Below are 27,030 nucleotides of genomic sequence, written 5' to 3'. Positions count from 1 at the left end.
TCAGGGAGACCATATTAGGCCATGCATGAAAAATATTAAATAACACAATTTAATATGTTTAAAAAATGAAGAGTCCAAAGCTCTAAACATATAAAATGAAGAAAAGGAAACTTAAAGAGGCAAACTACCACATTCTAATGTTGTCTCTAGTTCAAAACAAGCAAGACTGTATGAAAATCAACACAAGATCAACACAGAAATAGTAAATTATTTTTTTCACAAACAGAAGGATACTACTACGTCAAAGGCTACATTAGTAAATGCATTACTCTTACACATGTGCGATTGAGAAATGTAACCACATAAGATCCTATTGCATAGGCCTTGAACTCAGCCACAATTGAACCAACTATAGGGACAAAATCATATTTGGGAAACTGCATACACCTCACTTGTATTTAAATCTCATCCAAATGCAAATCCTCCACAAAAATCAGAAGCTCAACACAATAAATATTCAGTGCCCCTCAAGTCTCATCCATTCCATACAACACCCACTCCCATTTTGCCTCGGAAAAATCTCATCCAAATGTAAATCCTCCACAAAAATCAAAAGCTCAACCCAACTCAAAACTCAGATCTTTCTTCAATATCAAGCATTCTTAGGCCATTTTGAACTAAACCCAACACTATCTTAGTTAAAAAATATTGGACCACGGCCCCATTAAAGCTAAAACCACCAACTACACATTGTTACTTGAGTACCAGGCACGTAATCCACGGCTTCTGGTGGTTTTTTCCTCAATATTAATGGCACATCAATGCACCAAATGTAGATGACTAAGGATCTGCTCCATGACCCTTGCATTTATTCAGTTTTACAGCCCTCTGTGTGGCCAAAATCATGACGTTCGAGATTTCCTGTGTGTAGATGCCCATCTTAGAATACAAACAAAGCAGTAAAGTAATCTGATTGCAATCAATGGAATTTACATTAATCTGGATATCAATTTGATTCATATACATATTACATACCATGCAGGTGAGGTAGTTTGTATTTACCCAAAGGAAGAAAAAAAATTCTGGAAGGGTCAATGACTGATACAAATAAGAGGAGAAATAGTATATACTCATAATATATTGGATATAATTACAGTTAATGTTGTGTATCTATCAATCAATACAATGTATACAACATAAGAATTTCATAATCACCAAACCTGAAGACTAATTTTCAGTGAGTGAATATGTGCAAGACCTAAATATAAGTGAATTTGTTAAATGGGTGGGAGTAATATTTGGATCAGTTGAGTGGGTTTCATACATATGTTCATCAGAAGTAGGGCCATTGTCTTTTGAAACCTTCATACAAAGGGTTTTTTATATACAGATTGTTCTATAACAAACAACATTGTGTTTTGGTGGACCCTTTTCATGAAAATGAATTCCATAGGGAGTCCATGTCTGGAGTCTCTTCATGACATGGCTGGCTCAGTTGACTGGAAACTACAAATGACATATCTGTGTTGATTTCAGTGCTCAGGCCAGTTTCCTGTGAGAGGCTCACCATGGGTTGATTATGCATTTGTTACTGCTAAGGGACTCCATACTTTGGCTCCAGATTATCTTGATTTTTGTGTTGATAGCCACTGTTAGTGCTAATCCAATGGCTTGAACCTTGTTGTTGCATTGTTGAGTTCTTGACTGTTCCAGAATCATTTAACAACAATGAAGAAGGATCCATCTTGCATTGCTTAAATATGTCGTTGGCAATGTCAACATGAGTCTTGAAGATATTATTATAAGAATTTGGTTGGATACCACCGGGATAGAGGAGATTGGCAAACGTAGGGAAGTTAAAATTAGGGCCCATAGAATAGGATGGAAGTTGAGCAGCACAATTAGACATATGTTGTGGGATCTGTGTAGGGATGTTGTTGGCATTCATACCCATTAGCATATTTTGTAGAAATGTGAAATCTGGCATGTCATAATAAATGGAACCCGGGTTTTGTTGAACCTGAATAGGGAGCAGCCCAAAACCTTGGTTATTGTTGGTGTAACCTGGAGTGGAGAAGAAGTTCACATGTTGTTGTTGATCCATGGCAGATCCTATTGATTCACTTTCAAAAGATATTGCACCCCCAACACTGGTGGGGATACAAGGAGACTCCAAAAGTGGAGACAAATTTGGAGAATCAATATCAAGATAACTTGAGCTTCTCCCAAGCCCTAATGGGCCCTTTTTAGCTCCAAAAGATTTCTGAAATATAATCACATCCCATAATATTTTGTTTCTCTTATGAGTCTAAAATAGGAACCAAAAATAAACATATAGAAATCACTACATCTTAATGAAATTGAAATAAGAATAAAAATATGACAAAATATAAATACTTATATTAAAAGTATATGGAAGGTCTCATTTATAAAATTAAAAATAAATTCTAGCTTATATAGGAGGTATCAGTGGAATTCTAGCTTATAAACTTCAGATTTGACCAAATCATTATTCTATTGTCTATTAAAACTCTTTTGGAAGGTTGAGACTTCCAATAATTGCACATCTCAAATAATTGGAACTACAGTCCCTAGACTTGGCCACAAAATTGATCCAAGGTAGCTTCTTCTTTCAGTTATAAAACTTTGACAGGTGTGATCCTCTAGCTTAACATATCTTGTGTAATATCCTACAACGATTAAATTCAATATGTTTCAGAAAAAAATTCACATACAAACTTGAAAAAATATGGTTATGCCTTCATTTACAAAAGTCAAATGGTATAAAACTAAAAAATTTCACTTACCAAAATGGTTCTTTCAAGTGCTCGATAGAGTAATACAGTGATGGTAATAAATACAGAAACTTACTAGTTCTTTCAATATATTTTCATAGTGGAAGAGGTTTTCGATTTTTCATCTCTTTCCATTCATCATAAATAGCATTTCAATCTACCTCATTTAGAGCGTGAGGTGAACTAAGAGAGAGAAACATTAACATATCCAATGTTTTTAAAGAAAGTCTTGACCTATCGTCATTTTTTATCCAATTTAATTTGAAAAAGCCTATTTCACAAATTGTTGTACTAGTTGGAATAACAAGAATTTCTTCCCATAGATGCATTAAGCATGGAATTCCTTCAAACCATTCAATTTAACCTCCACATAGATCCCATTATCCAAACATATGTTTTTTGGGTAATATTTATACATAGTACATATAAATTCATCCATTTCACCCATACATTTAATGTTGTCAACAACAAGCAAGCCTCCAACACTAAATTTTTCACATAAACATGTTAGCCATCTTCTTGTTTAAGAGTCTCTATCATCCATATCCTCATAATAATTATGAGGACTAAAAAACTTAGTTGCATTAAAAATAGGTAAATTTGTGAACCTTGCATTTAGAGAGTCAATCACCTTCATTACAAAACCATTTCCCAACATAATGCAGTCATCTAGTGTCCCTAATCTTTGTGACTTCGGAAAACTCTAAAACCTCAATTCATGTACATGTATTATACCTCTGTAATCTGCAAAATCAAGAGTTCCTTGTTGTGTTTTACTTAAGAAATATGATGTGTGCATTGCATCAGCCCCAAATGTGCCTCTTAGAAATTGCTTATGAAGCAAGCTAATAGTGATATCCAAAGTTGTTCCAATAGATTTAATGTCAACATGATCCTCTTGAAACTTTTGATTCAGCTTATTTAACTCAATAAGCACATCTGCAAGTAAGTGGATGAAAAATTGAACTTGAAATATTGTTTCCATCTCATACATTTTTTTCTCCACTAACTCTCAGTCTCTTAACAAAGCAGGCATGAGCTTAACGAGTCTTTCCATGACTTTACCTCTACAAAGCCATCTAATATGATGAATTTGTAGCATTTCTAGCCTTGTGATTTGAAATGATTCCATTAGCTCTTTCAATTCCCCATGTCTTTTAGTAGATTTCCCTAACCATGAATAGATCTTGTTTGCAAACTTATCAATAGCTTGCAACTCTTCAAAATAAGGTGAAGCATCATTTGTTTCTAATGCTTCTCGATGAGCTATACAATGGATATCTAATAAATGAGGGGCATGTCAACAAAGCTTAGTAGATAAACCTTCATAAATACCCCTCATGGATGATGCTCCATCAAATCCAAATCCAACTAACTTTGTCATGGATGGATTCATGTCAGCTAAAAGAGATGTCACATCATCATACATAGATTGTGATGTTCCATCCCTAATTTGTAGCAAGTGTATGAATTTTGTAGCACATGGACATTTTCTTTCATTTGTCAAATATGTAATATAAACAATCAAATGTTGCACCATAGTCCAATCAGTGCTTCCATCAACTAAAAGTGAGTAATATGGGCTTTGGAAAATCTCATCTTTTAATTTTTTTCCAATATACCTCCTTAGCAGCTTCTAGAAAGTCTTTTCTAGATTTTGTATTTGTATATGTTGAGTATTCATCTGTTAGAGGCATGTGAGGAGTGTTTTTATACCTATTCAAGTCACAAATTGACTTGTTGTTGGGTCCCTATAATACTAGTGATTACCCCATTACTATTGTAGTTATACCCCTTATTTATATTGTTGTGCCCCTATTACCCCCATATTGTTATTTCTGTGCCCCATAGAATCCCTCTATTGTTATTTTTGTGGCTTTATATTATTATTGTTAGATCGGCTGGATTATATTGTGACTCCTTAGACTCCTATATATAGAAAGGAGGTTTTGTCATTTGTATCATCGAAGAATTGTTCATTTATGTAATGTAAAGGAGGTTGCCCCCTCGAAGAGGCTGAATTCTAAGGCGTTGATCTATCTTTTCTATCTTTTCTTGAGCTGGTTTCATAACATTTGGTATCAGAGCTTTGGATTCTAGGGTTTCGCTGCTCCAAACAGGTCATCGTGGCATTTTCGCTATAAAATTTTTTCTGTGACGTTGTAGAAGTCGAAAAAAAAACCCATTTGAGAATAAATCGCGTTGAACCTTAGGTCCGAATTTCAGATCTTTTTGCACGATATTTGCGGAGATATGATCTGAGGAAGTTGGTCTTTTTGCAGACTCCTGAATTACATTCAAAACAGGTGACCTGGGGAAAATCGTCATAAATTTCTCTCTGGGGATCAGATTGAAATTTCGTAATAAGGTACAGAAAGAGGACGGACTATAGTTTCTTGTGTATGTGTTTCAGATTCAAAGGTTGAAACGGTGACTCGTGGCACGTCGTACAAGTTCGCTCTGCTGAACCAGTCTAAAATCAAGTCACTGTGGGAGATTTCACATAACTCTTCCTTGGAGAATCCAATTTGGCTTAGACTTGTGGCATTGGAAAGAGGACGCAGAAGGCTACTAAAGGTAGCAATTTTAGAACTGCATGATCCGAAATTACAGAGATACATCAGATTCAATATCAGGCTTCTATAAAGTGAAAAAAGGTGTGTAGTTTTTTTTTTAATTTTTGTGTAAGCTTGGTTTAACGGAATTCAAAGGGCATAGTAAAGCATTATTATCGGTAAATAAAGCCCCGAGGAAAGAAAATTCAAACACCTAGTAAGGAACCTGAAAGCTCTAGCATGACTCATGAAGAAGAGGAAGAAATGCTACATGATATATCAAAATTACAAGAACAAGTGCAACAAATGTCACGCTCACAAAAGCTAACAGAAGCTAAGATAAGTGGCGTGGAATCTAAGGTAAATGGCGTGGAATCTAAGATAAAGGGCATGGAAGCTAAGATGGATGATTTGAAGATAGATTTGAAGACAGACATGGAAGAATTGAAGAAGTTGCTACAAGAAAGGGTCACTAATGGTGAAAAGGTAGTAAAGGAAACTCATGATGAGAACAAAAGAAATGTTAATCATGATTCCATAGACGCTAATGTTGGATCGAAGAATCACCATATTCCAAAAATCGATATGAGGAAGTTTGATGGCAAGGATCCCGCCACATGGATATTACAGATGGAGCAATTCTTCGATCTCAATAATGTGCAAAACGCACAAAAGGTACGTATGGCAACTGTATATTTGGAACCAAATCAGTTTGTATGGTATCAATGGCTTTGCTCTCGTAAACAATTTATCACTTGGGCAATTTTTACAGAAGAATTGATAGCACATTATGAAGATACAAAAAACAACACTTTTTTTAGCCAATTGATAAGTCTCAAACAAAAGGGTTCAGTAATGGAGCACATTGAGGAGTTCCAAAAATTGAACATAAGGGTAAAAGATATTCCAGAGGAGCATAGGATTGATGTGTTCATAGGGTCTTTAAAGGATAATATCCAACATGATGTTCGCCTTTGGGAACCTGATTCATTAGAGAAGGCATTCAGGTTAGCAAGAAAAATGGAAAGCAAAATTATGGCAACCAGGAAGCATACCACTCACAACTATAAAGACGGAAGTGTTGTTGCCCCTAGTCTTCCACAACCTATAAGGTTGACACCACAACAATTGGAAGAAAAAAGAGCAAAAGGGCTTTGTTACAGTTGTGATAGCAAATACACTAAAGGTCATAAGTGTGCTGAGAAGAAATTATTCTACATAGATTGTGAAGAGGAAGAAGAAAAGGAGCAAGAAAGGTCAAAAGAAGAAGATATACTCCAGGAACAAAGCCTAGATGAAGAACAAATAAATCCGACCATATCTTGTAATGCATTGGCGGGAATTACCACTCCTCAAACCATCAAGATAGAAGGACAAATCAAGAAGAAAAAGGTAATAGTGTTGATTGATTCAGGAAGCACCCACAATTTTATTCATTGTAGGGTAGCAAAAGAATTGAATTGCTTCCTATATCCAGCACCAGAGTGTCAAGTGATGATTGCAAATGGAGGAACAATAAATTGCTCTGGAAGTGCCATAATATCAAGCTATCCATGGGAGAATATGTATTGACTAGCCCAATGCTTTCCATTCCAATGGGAGGTGCTGATGTTGTACTAGGAGTCCAATGGCTACAATCCTTGGGTACAATAGCTTTTAATTTTCAAGAACTTTTCATCAAATTTTCTAAGGAAGGAAAGGAAGTTGAATTAAGGGGTATTGCAGGGAAACCAGGAAAGATAATCAGCTCTAATGGCATGACAAAGCTTCTAAAAAAGGAGCAAAGAGGTGTAATTGCACAATTATGTTCGCTAGATGTTTCCACATTGGAATCATCTATTTCTCCAGATCTCCAAAAAGTCCTGGACAATCATTCCAAGGTATTTGAGACTCCAAAAGGTCTCCCACCTATGTGTAGTCATGATCATGCTATTCATCTGATTCCAGGAAGTGTTCCTCCAAACATCAGGCCGTACAGATATCCCTATGTCCAAAAAAGTGAAATTGAACGTATGGTTGCAGAAATGCTAGAGGCTGGTATAATTCAACCGAGTCAAAGTTCTTTCTCAGCTCCAGTAGTATTGGTGCACAAGAAGGATGGATCATGGCGCATGTGTCTGGATTATAGGGAGCTCAACAAGCTCACTATTAAAGATAAGTTCCCCATTCCTGTTATTGATGAATTACTGGATGAATTGCATGGATCAATTTACTTCACCAAGTTGGATCTTCGTTCGGGATATCATCAAATCAGAATGAAGATTGAAGACATTCCGAAAACGGCATTTAGAACTCATGAGGGTCATTATGAATTTTTGGTCATGCCTTTTGGCCTTACCAATGCACCTTCAACATTTCAAGGTTTGATGAATTCAATTTTCAAACCATTCCTTAGAAAATTTGTGTTAGTATTTTTTGATGATATACTAATCTACAGCAAGTCTTGGAAGGATCATGTTGAACATGTTGACAGGGTGCTACAACTATTGGAGGAGAAACAATTATATGCAAAAAGATCCAAATGTTTCTTTGGAGTCCAGGAGGTGGAATATTTGGGTCATATTGTATCTCATGAAGGAGTTAAGGTAGACCCTAGCAAAATTAAAGCCATTAAGGAATGGAAAATCCCCACATCCATAAAGCATCTGCGAGGATTTCTTGGGTTGACAGGGTATTATCGCAAGTTTGTTAAGAATTATGGGAGAATAGCAGCACCTCTAACAACATTATTGAAGAAAGATTCATTTTCATGGACTCCGGAAGCAACAAAGGCCTTTGAACATCTTAAAGAGGCAATGTGCCAAGCACCGGTCTTAGCTACACCGGACTTCACAAAAACCTTTATTGTGGAATGTGATGCTTCAGGAAATGGAATTGGTGATGTTCTAATGCAAGATGAAAGACCCATTGCTTTTGAAAGTCGTCCAATCAAGGGAAAGTTTTTAAGCAAAGCTATTTATGAGAAGGAAATGTTGGCAATACTCCATGCACTTAAGAAATGGCGACCCTACCTAATGGGAAGACACTTCAAGGTAAAAACGGATCATGATAGCCTTAAATACTTTTTAGAACAAAGATTATCCTCTGAAGAGCAACAAAAGTGGGTCACAAAGATGTTGGGTTATGACTTTGAAATCATCTACAAAAAAGGGAAGCAAAATGTGGTGGCAGATGCACTCTCAAGAAAGGATGAGGATGTGGAAGCATTGTTGTGTGCCATTTCTATTATCCAACCAGATTGGATAAACGAAGCAAGGGAGGAATGGAAGAATGAAGAAGAAGTGTGGGCACTTATTCGAAAGCTACAACAAGATTCCAGTACTTCTGATACATTTAGCTGGCAAAATGATTTGTTATGGTACAAAGATCGCTTATACCTCTGTAAGAATTCCCAGCTAAAACAAAAGATTCTTATGGAATTGCACACTTCTCCCTTAGGAGGGCACTCAGGATTTTTAAAAACTTACCACAGGGTTAAGAAGGAATTTTTTTGGGATGGCCTTAAATCAGATATTCAAAAGTTTGTGGCGGAATGTTTGGTTTGCCAGCAAAATAAAGTTGAAACAATTAAGACACCATGTCTATTACAACCTTTATCCATTCCAAGCCAACGTTGGGAGGAGGTTTCAATGGATTTTATCACAGGTTTACCCAAGTCTGAGGGAAAGAGTGTCATCATGGTGGTAGTTGACAGACTTACCAAGTATGCACACTTTTGTGCATTATCACATCCATTTAAAGCCAGTACAGTTTCTACTGCATTTATGGAAACAGTTCAAAAGCTACATGGAAACCCAAAGATTATTGTAAGTGACAGAGATCCCATTTTCACTGGAAATTTTTGGACAGAATTATTTTCTTGTCTTGGTACTCAGTTAGCTCATAGCTCATCTTATCATCCTCAATCTGATGGGAAAACTGAGATAGTAAACAAATGTTTGGAAGGATATCTTCGTTGCTTTGTATCTGATAAACAGACACAATGGGTCAAATGGTTGCCTCTGGCTGAATGGTGGTATAACACTTCCTTCCATACAGCAACAAAAATGACCCCATTTATGGCACTTTATGGGTATCAACCACCATCCATCACATCATATTTAAGAGAAAATTCTAAGGTTCAGGCAGTGGAACATCACATCGAACATCAACAACAAGTCCTCCAACTCTTAAAGGATAACCTCGTGTTGGCACAAAATAGAATGAAACAACAGGCAGATCAACATCGCAGTGAAAGAAGTTTTGATGTAGGTGATTGGGTATTCCTACGGCTACAACCATATAAGCAAATGTCCCTAAAGCAAGCTAAGAAGGATAATAAATTATCACCAAAGTATTATGGTCCGTACAAGGTGTTGCAAAAGATTGGTACTATGGCATACAAATTGGAGCTTCCTGCAGCTTCTCGATTGCACCCAGTTTTCCATGTTTCATGTTTAAAGAAGGTTATAGGTGACAAGCTCCCAATTCAAACAATATTGCCAGAACTTGACGAGGAAGGAAAAATTATATTGGAACCGGAAGCAGTCACAGAAACAAGAACTCGACAGCTACGAAATCGATCAATTTCATAGTATCTTATCAAGTGGAAGAACTTATCCGCTGAAGATTCCACATGGGAGGATGAGAATTCTATGCAGAATTATCCAGAACTACTCAAGCGTTGAGGACAACACTTTTTTGAAGGAGAGGGGCATGTTGGGTCCCTATAATACTAGTGATTACCCCATTACTATTGTAGTTATACCCCTTATTTATATTGTTGTGCCCCTATTACCCCCATATTGTTATTTATGTGCCCCATAGAATCCCTCTATTGTTATTTTTGTGGCTTTATATTATTATTGTTAGATCGGCTGGATTATATTGTGACTCCTTAGACTCCTATATATAGAAAGGAGGTTTTGTCATTTGTATCATCGAAGAATTGTTCATTTATGTAATGTAAAGGAGGTTGCCCCCTCGAAGAGACTGAATTCTAAGGCGTTGATCTATCTTTTCTATCTTTTCTTGAGCTGGTTTCATAACACTTGTATACTTCCAAAGATAAATCATGTATTGCAACAAAATGCATGTTCTCAATAACTGATATAATTCTCTCTTTTTGAGCATCAACCATTAGCTCTACATGTTTTGTAATTGGAAGAGTACTTTGTTTTCTTTCTCCTCTAAAAGTTGCAAAGCAAATTTATGAGCCTCTGACGTTGCATGGATGTTTAAAGCACTAACTTGAAGAGTTGTGCTTCCATATTTAGCAAATGAAGTTTCCCTTTAAAATTTTACACATCGTGAACATTTTATCCTTTCAACACCATTACAATTTTTTATAGTGTAAGCCCATGGAAATCTCATCCTCCAATTAGACTTGAATGTTCTTTTGTACCTCTTGGATGTTGGTTCCTCTTCAATAATTTATGCACTATCTTATTCATTTTCCTCATCCACATGATCATATACTTCATTTTCAGAAATATTCAGTTGATTAAAGCATTGAGAGATACCAAATGCATCGGAAAGTGAATGTTGTTTCAGATCCTTTTTGGGTGACCAAGGGGTGGCATTTTATACCTATAAATTATAATCAATCAACAAAACAATAAATATAAAAATATAGATTAATAAAAAAATACACAAGATTCTTTGAAAATAAGACAGTAGACAACAAAATTCATATGAAAACTAATGAAATGAAAAGCAACAAATAGATCTCACACACATAGCTCTGTTGATCATTGAAAATTAAAGCTAACATTGATCTTCATGGAAGGTCATGCACATTTCCATTGCCAAAATGGAATTTATTTTATAACAAGGAATATCTCAAATTGTTTTTCAGTAACTGTAATGTAGAAGGCATCACAATTCACAAGGACAACAATCACAAAAAAGGTGATGCACAAAGCACACCAGCAGTTGGCAATTTGAGTGAATTTGGGGAATAGTTTGCAATTACACAGGGGTATTTTGTGCACCTACCTTAGAAAAATCATGTGACAGAGTTGTTGTTGGGATTGACTTGAATCATGGATTGCTTAAAGGCTTCTTGGTTGAGGAACTAGGCATGCTCACTGATATTTCTCTCTTCCATCTCAATACCAATCGTTTCAGTGGGGTCATTCCTCTTAGCTTCAAGAGTATCACACTTTTAGCAGAGCTAGATGTGAGTAACAACCAACTCTCAGGGAATTTCCCTAATGTGGTTCTGGAACTGTAGAGTCTGGTGTATTTGGATCTGAGATTCAATTTCTTTATAGGTCCTATTCCTACAGATCTCTTCAACAAGAAGGAGATGGATGTTATCTTTGTGAACAATAACTATTTTGAAGATAATATTCCAGACAACATGGGGAACTGTCCAATCTCTGTGGTGAGATTTTCCAATAACAAGTTGACTGGAAGCATTCCTAGCAGTGTTGGCAACATGGCCCAGAGGTTGAACGAGGTGTTGTTTCTCAATAATGCATTATCTGGATGCTTGCCAAAGGAAACAAGGATGTTGGATTATCTCAATGTGTTGGATGTGAGATTTAATCACATAGGAGGTCAGGTTCCACTATAACTTCACTGTCTTGGTAACATTGAGCAGCTCATTCTGGCTCGCAATGAATTCTATGGATCCATTCCTGATGTGATTTGCTCCATAAGGAGCCTCTAGAACCTTACTATTTCCTACAATTATTTCAAAGCAAAGCGTGCAAGCTACCCCTCACTTCCAAGCAAGGGAGTGTCATTTGATGATTCACAAAATTGCACTCCAAATTGTCCTCTTCAAAGAACACAACAGGAATGTGTTGCATTTTGTGCCTAACACAAGACTTGTATTGATATGTCTTTTTCTCATCTGCAATGTACTCTACCACCTCCCATTATATCACCACCACCATCACCTTCACCTCCTCTTCAAGTACCTGACATTAGATATTCTTCACCACCACCTCCTGCTTCTCTCACAGTACCTGCATTTAGATATGCATCCTGATTCCCCACCACCTCTTGTTCCTCTTGCAATTCCTACAATCAGATATACATCCCCACCACCACCTCCAACCAATCTAGTCCCTCCACCAATCCAAAACTATAATCCTCCCCTTCCTCCACCCTTCCATTAACTGTTAAACAATGCAGATACTTTGTTCTGAAGTCAACATACAGGAAATAATTGTGTTTTGGGCAGCATAATAGTTTGAAGTCTGAACAAAAGATTCAATGTAGTATTTTTATGGAAGAGTTGGCATATTGCTTTCAGTTAAGGATCTGATGGAAATATATAACTAAGAGATTCATGCCTTATCCACTACCTATTGTGTGTGTCTAATCAACTAATAGTGATAACATCCTATTCATTTTGCAAAGTTGATAGGTATATTGCTATCTATTCATATATTGGTCTTTTATAAACACCTAATTCAGGTGATGGCAGCTGGTGCCAAACTGTAATGGTTTTCTGAACATTTTGTTATGTTACTAAAGAAAACTGAATCTAGTGATGCCATTTTGGTGCAGAATTGTAATAGTATGTAGCTTCATTTTTATATTTTGTTTTGGTAGAACTAGAATGATATATGAATGATTTTGATAAATTGAATTTGAATATATGAATGGATTTAATAAATTGAATTTGAATTTGAATTTGAATTTGCAAATGGATATGGTGACCCTATTCAATGTTTTTCAACGACCCCATGAAACTCAAAATTAATTATCTTAAATTTGATGTTCGATTTGACGGCCTTGCAGTTCTGATCCTATAAGTTGAAAGAAGAGGTGTATCCTCTGTCAAGACCGAATTCAATTTGGTAGTGGGATGAAGATCATCATTTCAGTGGGACATCAATCAACCTAAAGTGTTGTAGCAAATTATTCCAGGGGGAAACAAATTTCCCAGGCTTGTATTATCAACACATTGTTGTAATTTCTCACCTTTGTCAGTAAACTTTCTAGCCTCCTCAGTCTCTATAGTCAGTTTTCCAATGCTAAAGAAAGGTCATAAGTGGCATACTTAGCTTTCATTTTAGCAGTAGTTATTATTGCCAATGTTGATCGACTTTTATGAAGTCCAATATTCAAGCTTGTTGCTACTACTTCTGCGTCTTCCTCCTCCTGCCTTAATTTTTCTAATTGTATAAAATCTTGTAGATTCACAAGCTCATGCAATGTACCAAAGCACGGGACAAGAATCTACTTCTAATTTCAACCAATAGAAGCCAATTGATCGATGAAAACAATATGAACAAGAAGAAGATAAATCAGTGGCACATAACACAAGATGTATATGGGGAAAGCCACTACTCAAAACCCCTATATCTATATTGCATATATTAGAAATATGAGTGAAGATACAAAGCTTGTTCTCACTAGAAAAATTCCACACAAGTATGCTCAACTCTCTCAGCTCACAAGCTAGCTCTTGGCCAATACTTAGCCAATTCTGCTACTCTCCAAGCTCCTAATCTCTTGTGTAATTCCTAGGATGAATAGCCTGTATTTAAAGGGAATTCATGCTTCCAAAACTGTGCAATCCAAACATAGGATCAATCTTTGATGCATGCATGATATTTAGACTCCAGTAAATAATACAACTGATAGTACATTGTCCCTGCACTCTAGTCTCAATTGGGTCTTTCTCAGAACTGACATGCATGAGTTTTTGATGAGGGAATCTTCAGTTAACTAGAGTGACACTTTTGGATGCACTAGTGCACCAACTGACTGTTAACTCTTTATTAGTTCCACAAATAGTTAGAACTAATTTAACTGACCATAACTCAGTAAGCTGAGTGATCTAATTTCCAACTCAATTTAAACTCATACTGGACCCCTAAAACTTAGGGAGAACATACACATGACTACAGAAAGACTTCCAAGTCGAAATTCCTAAGTTAATTAAATTTAATTAACTATTTACAAGATGTTATGAGAATAGAATTCGATTTTAATTCTTAGTTTAATTCAAGGACAAATTAAACTGGAATTTCTTGTTGTCATTTCTCAACACTAATTCCTTTCTGGCCTTCTCTAACTCATTCTTTAGAAAATCCATACAAACTCTTGAAGTGGACCCTTTTTGTGTTACTGCCAGCATGCTCTCCTTTACCTCCTCAAGCTCTACAAAAAGTGATTCTAAAGAAGAATTCACAACATGTGATACATGTTTAATTTTCTCAATCTCAAATTTTAACTTACATGGTTTATCATTATCTCTAGAAGCTGCTTTAGCAACCTTGGGCTGGGATTCTTTTGCCAAAATTATCTCCTTTTCTAATTTTTCCACGATAGCCGACATAGACTCTAGATACTTAGTAGCCTCACTTTCTTGACTCAAAGGCTCCAATTACTTCCTTCTTTGTTCTATTGTTATTGCAACTTGTTGTGCTTCAACATCCTTCTCGACTAGAATATTGATTTGTTCCTTTTTATTTGTTATTTCTCACCTTTGTCAGTAAATCGAGTTTAGGTTCTGCTCCTAAGCAGATTGTAAAAACACTTGAATCCATACAAACTCTTGAAGTGGACTCTTTTTGTGTTACTACTGGCATGCTCTCCTTTACCTCCTTCACCTCTACAAAAAGTGATTCTAAAGAAGAATTCCCAACATGTGCTACATGTTTAATTTTCTCAATCTCATATTTTACCTTATATAGTTTATCATTTCTTCTTTATGTATTTGGTGTGGTACCAATCACTTGCTTTTTAGTTTATGTGTGGGTGGGTCTCATTAACCCCATGAATCCATTATTTTCTTTTTCATATTTTACCTTATATAGTTTATCATTTCTTCTTTATGTATTTGGTGTGGTACCAATCACTTGCTTTTTAGTTTATGTGTGGGTGGGTCTCATTAACCCCATGAATCCATTATTTTCTTTTTGGTTAGATCAGGGGAGGAAGAAAGCTTAGAGGGTGGGCCACAAAAGACAAGACAATCACTAAACAACGCTTGTCAAATAATACCCTATTAGTTGTTGGTCTTATTGCTTGAATGGTTGGAGGGGTTTCTTTCTTTAAGGGGGTTCCTTCTTGCTTTAAGTTAAATGGAGGAGGATACTCTTTCTTGCTTTAATGGATGGGAGTAGCCATAGATTAACCTGTTAATCATCATGATGTTGTCTTGGATCTTTGAGCCTTGTGCTAAATAAGCATAAAGTTGCCTTGGAGCTTTGGTTCCTGTGCCCAATCAACTAAAGCTACCCATCAGCCATTGAGTTATTTTTATTTATATCTACAACTCCAAATAAAAAACAAATTATATGTTATTGTTTTATGTTTCCTAGCATTTTAGGTAATAGGAAACTTGGGAAACAGAGTCCTATTTGACATCAACTTCATTGTAAAAACAAATTCATACAGAAAAATCAGAACTCAGAATTCAAATTAACGTTGGCAACCCACACATTATATACTAAAATAATAGCACGGGGCTACTGGTTTGTATTCAGGGGCACATCCATCCCAAGTTGGGGGTATCATGAAACCCTTGAATCTTTTATCTGATGTCAGCCTCCTAAGCTGATTGTAAAAACTCTTGAATCCATACAAAATTAGGCTAAGGTCTCCTGCAATTTTCATCTTTTTCAAACGAGAGGGGTTTTGTAAAGAATGAACAATTTGAAGCAAACAGCAAGGCACCAAGGCATGTTTTTATGGTTGCATTTTCTGAACTTATGGTATATGAAGGCACCTTTGATCAAAGGCATAAAACTCGCTATATCATCACCTTGTAAAAACTCTTGAATCCTAAGGTCTCCTATCTTTTTCAACCAGTGAAGTATTTTGAAGCTAGATCAATATCTAAAATCCCTACCTTTGTGGTCATCAATCAATTAGTTTGAAGGAAGCCTCACGCTCTTACCAGTTTTTTCATTCGGTTGAAGCCAAATTACTATACACAAAAGAATTTTGTCTAAGGGCTTGTCTCTACGACCTTTCAAGAACCAAGAAGAAGGACACCTTTGAGGTAGGGATCATAAGCCAAATAAGCTTCTTCTCAAGCGACTTTTTCCTCAGTTGGCTGCAGCCTTGAAGCATGGACTTGTTAGTTGAGAAATGTTGATAGAATGAACAATTTGAAGCAAACAACAAGGCACCAGGGCATGTTTTTATGGTTGCATTTTCTGAACTTATGGTATATGAAGGCACCTTTGATCAAAGGCATAAAACTCGCTATATCATCACCTTGTATAACAGTCCAAACACCTCCAAATTTGCAAGTCAAAAATTCTAAGTAAAATAATTTTATTGCAGAGGTTGGATGTCTCCATAACCATTGAAGAGGACACTTATATTTATATATATCTTGTATAGGCATGCGTTTATTACTAGGACCATTGGTAAAAAAGTTTGACTTCTCCACAAACTAGACCTCTCTGATAATGGAACCAACACCCCGGAATAAACTTGCTTGTCAATAAAGACAGATGAACAAATCGTACAAAAATGAGCCTAATCGTCAGTTCAGATGAGGCCCACTTTCATTCGATATCAACAAACAGGTTGAAGGATGAGGTAAGGTAGCACAATAAGGTCTTCTAGACTATATCCTTAAGAGTCTATGCACAGTAAGTACTGGTGCATAATTACTAGCAGCAAAGTAAGCAGCTAAGGTGGTCACAACACCTTAAAATGTATAGCCCATTTTAAAGCCAACAGTATTTGTGTTCCTAACCATGAAATTCATGCAATTTATTTAGTTCCTATTGGACCTATCTGATTTCCTCAGTAGTCTAATGGGTTCACTCCATAAAAATGATTGAGGTTGAGGCTGCAGCATACCTGGTTGTTGTTTGTCGACGTTCGATTGAAGAAGACGCTGACTCCTGACCTGAGTATGAATGTGAAACAGAGGATTCAAGAATGGCTCTTTCGCTGCAAAGATGGCTCTTTCGCAGACTGCATTTCTTCACTAACCAAACGGAAAAATAAAATCCTTCGCACTGGCAAGGAAAAATATCAGTCACTGAGCCTACCAATGCCATTATGATTGTTGGCTCAAACTCAACAACCTCCAGGCTCCAACTCCCTTACCATTAATATTCTTCAATGCTGCAACAACCTCTGATTCTGAAAACAACATTACCCAGAGTCCCTATCCAGTGCCCAGTACCACTCACCACTGACCAGTGGCGTTGCCACGGTCCGCGTACCCTAGGAAGAGTCTAATATCTGTATGTGTAACTTGATGACTGGTGAGTCAGTGACAAGTCAAACTTCAATAAATTGGTAATAAAACTGGAATTTAAAAAAAAAAATCACAAGTTGACAACCCTTCTTAAGACATTTCATAATATTATTCAATTTTTCTTAAAACCTTTAAAACACAAATTTAAAAAAAAAAAATTACTAGTAAATTTTGTTGCCTACTTCTATGACGTGCTAGAGGCCTTTTGAAGGGCTCTGACTTGTTCAATTTTAAACATTGGTCACTAGTACCACTCACCACTAACCAATGGCATTATCGTGGTCCATGTACCTAAGCAGAGTCTAATATCTATATGTGTAACGACAACACTTCTTAAGACATTTCATAATACTATTCAATTTTTTTTTAGCCTCCGAATTAATACCCAATAACGTGAGGCCACGTCAATTCGGCGGTGGGGCCAGCTCCACGCATCAGATCACTAGACTCCCTTAACTCATGCACACCTTGCCACCTGACACATTCTTCACTGTCGATCCTCCAAGCTAGATCCATGGTCCTCGACGACAGGGTTTATAGCACTGCATTCACGGTGTGGGCTCCCCTTTGCCACACGCCTCTAAGAAATTATCATGGCCCATGGCCACCAATCCTCACCATGTTCATGACTTGCAGTTCGTTCAGTCTAGGCTCTAGGGTGGGCGACTGCCCCATCCACGATGCTCCTCTCCACCCAACAACGCAACCTGTTTCAACCTTGCCGCAGTTCAAAACTCGTGACTCCTTCACATCAGCGTTTGACGACAAATAGGGGGTTCCAAACCTGCCCCAAACTTTTATACATAAATTTAAAATATTTTATATAAAAACCATTATATTCTACACTGAAACTTAATTCGTTACCGATATGCTTTATGTTGCTCCATGTTTCACCTTCAAGCATTCGATAGGTATGAAATATTACGATGCATAATTTTTATGTATAATTTTTTTTTATAAAAATCATATAAAAGATTATATATTGAACTTGGCACACCTTTAATCACACCTCCAAATTCGACCATGGACAAAAATATACAAATATAGTTTTTTTGGGGTGTAAATATTAGATCTTATGAGACATTATATGTATATATTTATAAAAGTAATTACGTTTTGCCTAAATACACTGATGTTGACCGACATGTAACTCCAGCTCGCTGAGGCTAAAATCGACAATTTTTTGCACGAATTTTTACTCTTATTTGCAGTAATTTGACCGCTTTCCCTTAGTATTTATGTGCCTCTCTAACTTAATTTGAATTCAATTCCGCCTCTATGACTTTTTTCAAACTGTGGGTGGGCGATGTTTTGTTAAAAGTTGGAGAACAATCGATAATTTCTCATTTTTCTTTTAATAGTGGGCCAATCGATCCCAATGTTGGAAACTTGCTCTGATTCCACTTTGTAATGTCCCACTCCATGGCTGGGAAACATTACCACTTAAGAGTATACAATGTATCCTCAAAACCTCAGTGCAGCGAAACCCTCAGTTATTTAATACTCTGTATATGTGAATACAAATGTATAATGCTTGATATGTCATTCACTAATGATATTAAAGCATCGCGGAATAATTTAACCATATTATGCACATTAATAACTATTTGAGCAGTGATATAATAACCACATTAAACAGTAATCATAATCAAATGCATGCTAATAATTTGCACAACAAAAATTGATTAACCAATAATTATCCATATGCAACAACCAACAAGGAACATAAAAATTGAACACTTTTGTATAAAATGGCAACTAGCTTCATGCTCTCCACTTTCCACCCAGCCATAGACCTCATGGTTCATGAATATCAACCACAAGTCACCCCCAAGTTAGGGCTACAACTCCACATGCAATGGTAGAATGAATAATAAACTGATATCAGAAAATCCATGGCTAGGACTCCAATTCCTACAACCATGGCTCCAACCTTTGCGCTCTACTTTGCCTGTACCTACACCCAAGTGGCACATCCTTCTCTGATACCTCTATTCCCTCTGTGATGCCCACCATCCGAACTTAGTAGTAGGGTTTCATTTCCCCCATACCTGCATCCAAGTGGCACATCCTTCTTTGGGACCCAATAGTCCCTCTACAATGTCCACCTTCCAGGATGCCTTATGACCAGCCAGGAACTCCTCAACAAGTAATAGAATGATGATTAATGATAGTAAATGGTAATTATAGATGAATGTTGAATGGTAGTGAGTAAATAAATAATGGCCCACTCATTACCACGTGGCATGAGAAATCTTTCTTTTCCATATCGCATCTTCCTAAAGCCACATGGGCCCTAGGTGCCACCTACACACACACCAACCATAACACTCGTTTCCCATTGCTGTGGAGTTGCATTGCGCCCCATACTATTTTTGTGGAGTGCGCTTTATAGGCAACTATTATTTCATTACTATATAAATATCTAGAAAATTACAATATTTACAATCTTGGCCTTCTATCCATTTAAACAAAATAACACATCTCCCTGGGAAATCTTCTTAAATTTTCTAATTGTTCTATGTTGTATCAGTTACTTTAGCCCAATTTACTTCTTCATTAAAAATGCATCCAATTATTAGCAGTATAATCAATCATAAACGTAATTGAAGAAATAACAATATATGCAGTGACAAAGAAGACAACAACACAACCATGAGAGACAATGGATTGGTCCAAGACCAGGGAAAAACCACATAAGGGGGAAACCCTTTCAAATCTCCTTCTTTACCAAATCGTCATAAAAAAATTTCAGCAGAGATTACAATGAGCGCAATACCTATGTTTTCAGCGAATATTTACAAATGACATCTACAAATATACAGCAGAGAGAAACCCAGATCCACCAAATCACGGAAACCAACTGAAGCCAAAATGCCAAACCCTAGATATGAACTTTGGATGCTCTCATCAAAATTGGTTATGTGCCTCTGAAACTCCCTCGATGCTCTCTTGGACACTGTGTGAGGGTGTCTGTGACTGCTCAGACACTCTCAGGAATACCATGTGCGTGTGTCTGGGGTAAAACACACCAAAAACCCTTGGACGCTCCCTTACAGTTACTATGTGTGCATCTGGGACGGCCTCGACGCTCTCAAGACTACTTTGTGCGAACGTCCGAGGACTAATGCAGCCTGATATGTCTCTAAACCCCTGAATGCTCCCATAAGACTATGTGCCAGCGTCTAGGACTCTCTGGACATTGTCATGTCCACTGTGTGTCAATGTCCAGGGACTAAAATGGCCAATTCTGTGCCGGCATCTGAGAATCAGAAAACCCTAATTCAGAGTGAGCCTCATGCCTGTGATTTCATACCCTTGCGTGAACTCCTTTCATAGAACCTGTGCGAACCAAGACAAAAGGGAAGAATAGAAGATGGCTTGATCATTGTGATGAAATGAGCTTGAGGTCACTTCTGTTTATAAGCTTTCCTGAAGGTCCAATTGGGGTTAAAGCTGACCTAATAAATTACACATGTGGTTAGGGCTAATCCATTACATAATTCATGTATGAATAAAATAATTCAAAACTCAACTTCCTCTTAACCAAATTGGGTGATCTTTAGGTTGATTTTGATCCTCTCAAAAAGAGGAATTTAATGCAAGCATAATTTTGATCATTTGAGTTGTCTAATGTGGAATTTTACCCTAGTTTCACAAATTAACACTCCCTCTCAACTAGGAAGAACACCTGCCAATATTTGTTAGTTGATCTTCACATCATCATGTCATGTTGTTGTAATGCTTTGACTGTCTCTGCTCAACTCTATCTATTGAAACTCTCTTTGATCTAAAATAAGAAGAATCAGGGAGCAATATCTTCCACCCATACCGAGTAATAAGATAACTCATCATACAAGGGAGCACAGCTTCGACCCCGGAATCTCATCGAGGAGCTTATCCTCAACCTAGAATCTCAAAAGGGGAGCACCATCTCAACCTAATCCTATTGCGTATTGATCCTCCCATCAATGACTCTCAATAGTCATGTGGTAGAACACATGCATCAGAATCAAATTGGGTTGTACACCCCAAGTACATTCTCAACTCATTGGCCAAACGAGAAGTAGTATTCCCAACAAGCCATGCTTGTGGGTATGATGCAAACTGGGGTATACTTTGCAAATACCAGACAGGGGAGTCGCATTCTCCAACCCTATGAAGATAGGGGAGCAACATCGTCAACCCTATGGGTAACAGATAGGGGAGCACCTATTGTCTAGAAATCCCTCAACCCCAAGAGCCCTTTATCTCAACTCCTCACCATGGGAGCTCAAACAGGGTAGGAAGAGTTGGCTCAATGTCCTCGATCAGCGTTGCCCCTTATCCTATCGGTAATGCCTTGGTGAGAATATTTGCAATATGTTCATCTGTCGATATGTCATGGAGCTTGACAACTCCTCTCTGCACCATGTCTCGAATAAAGTGATATCGAATCTCAATGTGCTTAGAGTTTTCATGGAACACGGGATTTTTTGTCAAACAAATCCCACTCTTGTTGTTGCAGTATATCACTATAGTGTCTAGGTCCTGCTCAAATAGCTCTCCAAAGAGCTTTCTCAACCAAACTGCTTCGTAACTAGCCATGCTAGCGGTTATGTATTCTACTTTAGTAATGCTCAATGCTACAGACTTTTGTTTCCTTCTCATCCAGGATATCATGGCAGATCCAAGGCTAAACTAGCATCCATATGTACTCTTTATGTCGATAACATTTCCAACCCAGTCAGCATCAGTGTATCCATGAAGTTGAACATCTCCGATAGAATATCTCAGGGCAAGTGTGATCGACCATATCTCAACACATGTTTAGCAGATATCCAATGTGCATGGAGGGGCTTGGTCATGAATTGACTCAATGTGTTTACTGCAAATCATATATCTGGATGGGTGTTCACGAGGAACATCAAAGCCCCAATCAGTTGTCTGTACTTGGATGGATTTGCCAAATCAGGTCTTGCAACTTCTCCACATAATTTCTTGAAGTTCATTTCCATCGGTGTAACCATGGATTTGCATTCAGTCATTCCAAATCTTTCCAGCAACTTCACAACGTATTTTCCTTATGAAAGGAAAATCTCACCAGGCCTTTGCCACACGTCAAGGCCTATAAATTAGTGCATAAAACCAAGGTCCTTCTTCTCAAATTCAAAGACTAAGTCCCTCTTACACTCGATCATCAGAGGCTCACTAGCTATCAATAATATATTGTAAACATATAAAACCAAAATCAATGGCATACCTTGGACTACCTTGAAGTAGAGGTTGGGATCGGCATTGATTCTTATGAATCCCAGCTTAATTAAGTAACTATCAATGTGTGCATACCAAGCTCGAGGAGCTTGCTTCAAACCATATAATGCCTTCTTTAATCTACAAACATGTGTTCTTCGATCTTCCACTTCAAATCCCTATGGTTGTTCAACATATACTTCTTCTTGTAACATGCCATGAAGGAATGTGGTCTTTACATCTATCTGGTGAAGAGCCCATACCCGCAGCAAGGGAAACTATAGAACGAATGGTTGTATATCAATCCATGAGAGAAAATATTTCATCATAATATTCTCCCTCTTTCTGAGAGAATCCCCGAGCTATGAAACTTGCTTTTTATTTCTCAATGTTGCCATCAATTCCATGTTTGATATTGAATAGCCACTTTGAAGTCACAACAAACTGCCCATTTGGTCTAGTTACAACATCCCATACATCATTTTCACAATCGATTCAATTCCTCAGCCATAGAATCCTTCCAAACTTATTTTTTTACAACTTCTTCAAACGAGGATGGTTCGTCTTGAATCATTGTGCTCATGACTGCAACATATCCATGATACATGTATGGTTTCTTCCTTTCTATGAATTTTGTATGAATGGGAACATTTATTTCAGCATTCTGTAAAGTATCACAGAGCCAAAGTGGTCTCTTCCTAGTAGGAGGATCACTTGCAGGAGGACCTAATGGATCCATAGGCTCCATGGGATCATCAACCATATCGGACTTGGGCACAGAAGGACCATCTAGAATATCCCAGTCATCATTCTCTTCCTTGGAAGGAGGAGGTGGAGGAAGATCTCTTGCTTTTCCAAGAGTTGCATCTTCATCAAATGTTATGTCCTTGTTAATTTTGACCTTCCTCTAAGCAGGAATATATATTCTATATGCTTTAGAATTTTCACAATAGCCCACAAACGTACCTTTTCTTCCTGTAGCTTCCAATTTGTTCCTTTTGTCCTTCAGCACATGAAAATATACGGGGAATCCAAATACACAAAGATGGCTAATATCATGCTTGATACCTATGAATATTTCTTTCAGGGTCTTAATTTCTAACGCTTGATGAGGCACCCAGTTTTGACCATATACAACAGTAGATGTAGCTTTGGCCCAGAGGAACTTTGGCACCTTTTGATCATGGAGCATAGCACAGGCAGCTTCTAATATAGAGTTGTTCTTTCTTTCAGCTAGACCATTCTGTTTAGGAGTATATGGCACAATTGTTTCCTTCTTGATCCCTTCTTTCTTGAAAAATGTTATGAATTTGTTTGACATGTATTCCCCTCCATTGTCGAACATGAAGACTTTGATTCTCTTTCCTAATTGATTTTTTATCAAAGGCTTTTAATTCCTTGAACATTTCAAAGGCTTCATCCTTATGCTTAAGGTACTATACCCGTGTATTTATTAAGAAGTCGTCAATAAAGGTGTTGTAGTAGATATGACCACCAATAGAATGTCCAGGCATAAGACCACATATATCGGAATGAATGAGATGGAGGATGTCATTTGTCTTGTTCTTACTAAAGGGAATTGGTCCCCTTGTTTTCTTTCCACTTGCACAACCTGGAAAAACTCCATCATGATGATCTTGAACATCGGGAATACCTGAAACCAATTTCTTCAACTTCGGAAGTGCATCATAGTGTAAATGAGCTAGCCTACGGTGCCATAATTCACTCAAATGATTGGTATTATGAACCAATGATAGAAGAGGTCTTCCAGTGACTCTATAGTTTCCTTCAAATCTCGATCCTAATGTGAATGCATCTCTCATAAGTGAATCAACAGGCCAAGTCAAAACTATTCCTTTGATGAAGGAAACCCTCATCCCTTTATCTTCCAATGTGGATATAGATACCAGATTCTTCATTAATCTCGGTACATACATAACATCATGCAGAAGAAATAATTCCCCATAATTCACCTGAAATTTTATGAACCCAAAGCCTTTCATGGGATGAGTGGAGTTGTCTCCAAGAATGATCTTCAGCTTAGTCTCCCTCTCTACCAAATTAGAGAATAATTCCTTATAACCAGAGAACTGATGAGTGGTCCCACTATCAACCAACCAACTGGAGCCCTTGACTTCTTTTGAGGAGGATGACCTTCTTCACAATCACTTGAGGAGTCTCTTCTTCTTCTTTCATATCTTCTATCGCGGTTGTTCCTTTGATTGTATTTTCTTCTTTTGTTATTATAGTTGCCTCTAGTGTTGTAACATGGCCTCTTTCTCTTCTTGAGACAATCACGAGCATAATGACATTTCTTGTGGCAACTAAAGCATTCAATATGAAATAATGATATGTCATTCCTTCCTTTTGTGTTTTGAGAAGGATGCTTCCTTGATGGACCTCCTTTTGCCTTCTTCCTTTTGTCATGAGTAATATATGCAGCGGGCTCTCCCTCTTCATGCTTTTGAATCCTTCCTCTTGCTATCATCCTTGATTTTTATTGAGTAAGCTTCCCAAAAATTCATCAAATGACAGAAGGACATTGTTGTTGTTGATTGTAGTAATCAAGGTTTCCCAAATAGGAGGGAGACCTCTAAGAGTCACAACTACTAGTTACCTGTCAGGCACCACATGTTTTCTCCAACTCTTTGCAATTGATCTGTAAGGTGAGAGATCCTCATAATGTAGGATTGAATAGCTTCTCCTTTTTTCATATTGGTTTCCTTGAGTTGATATTTCAAGGTGATGATCTCATTCAAGTTGTTAATTTCATACATGTTAGTTATCTTATCATACATATCTTTAAAATTTCTTAAATTCCCAACATATGAAAGTAAATGATCCTGTAAACCATTAGTTATAATTTCCTTTTCTTTGGAATCACCTTTCTTGTACCTGTTCTTGAGGGAAGCGGAACCATTTTTTGGAGGCTGGGGCTCTCTGGACATTGTCATGTCCACTGTGTGCCACCGTCCAGGGAATAAAATGCCCAGTTCTGTGCCAGCGTCCGAGAGTCAGAAAACCCTAAGTCAAAGCAAGCCTCACGCCTTTGATTTCGGACCCTTGCACAAACTCCTTCCATCAAACTTGTGTGAACCAAGACAAAAGAGAAGAATAGAAGATGGCTTGATCATTTTGATGAAATGATCTTGAAGTCGCTTCTATCTATAACCTTTCCTGAAGATCCACTTGGGTTTAAGGCCGACCTAAGTAGTTACACATGTGGTTAGGGCCAACCCATTCCATAATACATGTATGAATAAAATAATTTAAAAATCAACTTCCGCTTGACCGAATTGGGTGATCTTTAGGTTGATTTTGGTCTTCTCAAAAAGAGGAATTTGACCCTATTTGAAAAAATTAACAAATCTAGCCCCAAAATCTATATACATATGTGCATAGGCATGCAGGCTTACATGAATGACTCCGGCTTACTAGCCTAATATCAAGATACATATAATTACATAACATTTACATCATATTTAAAACATAAGACAACAACAATTATTACACCTGGGATGAAAATTATATATATATCACTCTCGTAATAGAGAAGTCCACACTTCTACTGGTAAGTCCCCATTTGAAACTTGTTTTGTATATTTTCTACCTTCACCTTTATATATATATATATATATATATATATATATATATATATATATATATATATATATATATATATTATATGGGAAACAAAGAGGAGGGTGGAAGGATCTTATAGGGTATGCTTTAAAGGCAGAAAAATTTGTTGAGAAGATCTAGAAAATCCATCTATAGGTACATGAGACATTGCAAAAGTCACATGGAAAATACAAGGCCAGGCATGGTCAGCATAGGACATAAATTCATTCAAGATGGGATACAATATATGGTTACAATTGAAAAAGGAGAGGTTACAGGGTCTTGGAAAGAAAATAAAGACTCTCTTATATGGTCCCTTTGAGGTGCTAGAGACGGTGGGAGATAACACCTATAAACTTAGTATACCCCCATACCTACATATTTACTCAATGGTGAATGTAGAGAATCTGAAACTCTATGAGCGTTCCATGCTAGATCAAGAAGAGGAACTTGTCCTACCTTATGTAGAGGATTTAGCACCAAATTCTCAAGTAGAGTTGACAAAGGATACAATTGTGTGGAAGCAATCCAAAATACAAAACAGGGGAAACATGACCTTTGGAAAATTGGGTTGAAAGAATAACTTCCAGTCAAAGCTAAATGGTACACCTAGGAGAAGGTGGAGGAAAAATTTCCTCTCATCATTCAGTAGAATATTTTAGGGACCAAATGCCCCCCAAAAAAAGGAGGTGTGATTTGGATTGGATTATTA

At 37.2% G+C, this 27,030-nt stretch overlaps 1 pseudogene; it reads left to right on the top strand.

Annotated features, from left to right (window-relative positions):
• The window catches only part of LOC149142712 (leucine-rich repeat extensin-like protein 6), a 106,442-nt pseudogene extending 94,173 nt beyond the window's left edge, over nucleotides 1-12,269 (top strand).
• The last annotated feature ends 14,761 nt before the right edge of the window (nucleotides 12,270-27,030 follow it).

This window comes from Pinus tabuliformis, chromosome X (assembly GCF_031772625.1).
Source record: "Pinus tabuliformis cultivar Carrire ecotype Pingquan chromosome X, CPIR1, whole genome shotgun sequence".
Classification (NCBI taxonomy): domain Eukaryota; kingdom Viridiplantae; phylum Streptophyta; class Pinopsida; order Pinales; family Pinaceae; genus Pinus; species Pinus tabuliformis.
Note: the sequence above shows the minus strand (reverse complement) of the source record. Positions and strands in the feature narration are given on the sequence as shown.